Source organism: Phoca vitulina, unplaced genomic scaffold (genome assembly GCF_004348235.1).
Source record: "Phoca vitulina isolate PV1807 unplaced genomic scaffold, GSC_HSeal_1.0 scaffold47, whole genome shotgun sequence".
NCBI classification, from domain to species: domain Eukaryota; kingdom Metazoa; phylum Chordata; class Mammalia; order Carnivora; family Phocidae; genus Phoca; species Phoca vitulina.
The window spans coordinates 8,163,517-8,166,494 of NW_022589750.1; the positions used below are offsets into that span (position 1 = coordinate 8,163,517).

A 2,978-nucleotide genomic window follows, 5' to 3' on the forward strand; every position below is an offset into this window, starting at 1 on the left:
ATTCTAGAAAGTTTTGTTTCTCCACTCCAAGATGGCTCTTTCCAATAAAATTGAAGGTTTGAAAAGGCCCAAAATTGATTCTCTGGATTTATACTAGGAGCTCCTAGAGAGCCCAAACCATCTTGTTTATTATTCCCCCTGATGCACTTGGCCTCATCCCAGGCAACTGTAGGCCTTCAGTAAATATTTAATAAATTTCTGAAAAAGCACAAGAAGGTAAGAATTCATTTTAATGTATGTCATCCGTGTTCATCTTCTCTGCATCATTCCAATTTTAGTAGATGTGCTGCTGAAGGGAGCACTCATTTTAATGTATATTTGACTCCATCTGATGCCAAAATGTCAGTAACCCAAAATTTTACTTCTTAGTCATTAGTGTAGGTTCAATCTAGAGGATCAAAGAAATGAAACTAAAAAGTTGGCAAACATTTTGGTTACTAGTAGGTTAGAATTATGACAGCGGCAGTAACAAAAAAATAAATCTACTAACAAAATTGCGGTTCGTTCTGTGGCCTTATGTAGACATAGCTAAGTAGAATTGTTCTAGTGAATAATGGATGTGGGGTGATGGCCATCTACTGTTTAATGGTTTTCAAACTAATGTTTAAAGGGAAATGAGTGGTTTATACCAGAATCCAAATCATAGAGTTCTCAGCCAATAGTATCTATGAGTGTTGATCTTGGATTAGTGATGGGAGCACATTAACAAGAAGGCTGAAAGATTATATTATCTTTGTGGGTTAAACAAATAGATTTACACAGCAAATTTTTTTTTTTTGGTGGAATAATAAGAGTAATATTATATATGGATAGTGAGAAAGACATTCTATTTGGAGTCTAGAGACCTGGATCATTTTCTTGGCCCTGTAAGGAACTAGCTCCCTCCTCTGGAAACCTCCAGTTCTGTTCAGTTGTAGTGCTTGGAACTTTATTATAGTTAATTGCATAAATATTTTTATTCCATTACCTTTTCAAGGTCAGAGGCTCTCTTGTTTATCTTTGAATCCCCAGTGATTAGCAAAGTGTCTGGCACTGTGAGTGCCCAATGCATATTCAGGGAATGAATTGAAATGAAGGGATCCGATAAGATCATTAATTTCTGCTTCTAAGGGTCTGAGATTTTTAAGATCAGACAAATTCGACACACATGCAATTTAAACCATGTTCAAAGATTTTTCAGAGGGAAACCACAGAGGGATGTTGGTTCAATTTTTTTCCCTCCCGGGTGAAGAATGTAGCAATTCAGTCTATAAGCTTTAGAGATAACAATAAAAACCATCAGACAGAAACGCCTATAGGTTTCCAGTATGAAAAACATAACCTCAACCCAACAGTATTCAGCTCATCTCTTTTCCCTCATTACCGTAGGCTCTGGTACTGCTTCCTTTAGGTTGCATATGCCTTCCTGACTATTCTAGTTTATCTCATATATTAAGATTCTCCTTCTCAACTTGGGCTATCCCAGTGTTTTTGGTTTTGTTTTACTTTTTTAAAAGATTTTATTTATTTATTTGAGAGAGAGAGAGAGAGCACAAGCAGGGGGAGGTGCAGAGGGGGAAGCAGGCTCCCTGCTGAGTAGGGAGCCTAATGCGAGGCTGGATCCCAAGACCCTGGGTTCATGACCCGAGCCGAGGGCAGAAGCTTAACCAACTGAGCCACCCAGGTGCCCCTTTGGTTTTGTTTTAAATATCCTTAATATCTCTCCCACTAAAAAACAACAACAACAACAAAAAAACCAGATAGATTTTGGATCCCACATCTCTATCCATCTCAGCCATACTTTTTCTTTTCTTTTTTTTTTTTTTAAGAGAAAGAGAGAGAAAGAGCGCTCATGCAGCTACATGCAGGGGTGGGGATGCGGGGGTGGGGGGGTGGGGAGGGGCAGATGGAGAGAGAGAATCTCAAGTAGGCTCCACACTCAGCCCAGAGCCCTATGTGGGGTTTGATTTCATGACGCTGACATCATGACTTGAGCCAAAATCAAAAGTTGGATGCTTAACCAACTGAGCCACCCAGGCGCCCCTTCTTAACCAACTGAGCCACCCAGCCACCCAGACTTCTTTTTTTTAAATTTTATTTTATGTTATGTTAATCACCATACATCACATCATTAGTTTTTGATGTAGTGTTCCATGATTCATTGTTTGCATATAACACCCAGTGCTCCATTCAATACATGCGTGCCCTCTTTAATACCCATCACCAGGCTAACCCACTCCCCACCCCCCTCCCCTCTAGAACCCTCAGTTTGTTTCTCAGAGTCCATCGTCTCTCATGGTTTGTCTCCCCCTCTGATTTCCCTTTCATTTTTCCCTTCCTACTATCTTCCTTTTTTTTTTTTTTTAACATACAATGTATTATTTGTTTCAGAGGTACAGGTCTATGATTCATCAGTCTTACACAATTCACAGTGCTCACCATAGCACATACCCTCCCCAGTGTCTATCACCCAGCTACCACATCCCTCCCACCCCCCACCACTCCAGCAACCCTCAGTTTGTTTCCTGAGATTAAGAATTCCTCAAATCAGTGAGATCATATGATACATGTCTTTCTCTGATTGGAGCCAAGATGTCCATCGACAGATGAATGGATAAAGATGTGGTATATATATACAATGGAATATTATGCAGCCATCAAAAACCCCCCGAAATCTTGCCATTTGCAACAACGTGGATGGAACTAGAGGGTATTATGCCAGCTACCCAGACTTCTTGAGAGAGTTGTCCATACATACTGTCTCCACTTTCTTTCCATCCACACTCCCTATCTTTTTCAATCTGCCATTTGCCCTCCATCATACCAGTTAGGGTAGCGTTTGCTAAACCTATGATTGACTTGTTGCTGAAATGAGCAGAAGTTTAATTACTCTTTTTCAGTCTTCTTTTCAGGCTCATTGTTCTCAAAAATATCCTCAAAATTGGGAATTCCTTAAAACTCAATGCTAAGTCCAATTAGCGTCTCACTTCATACCCTCA

General features: G+C 39.9%; 1 pseudogene; it reads right to left on the reverse strand.

Annotated features, from left to right (window-relative positions):
* Positions 1-208: 208 nt before the first annotated feature.
* On the reverse strand, positions 209-302 carry LOC116649401 (annotated as a pseudogene).
* Positions 303-2,978: the final 2,676 nt, after the last annotated feature.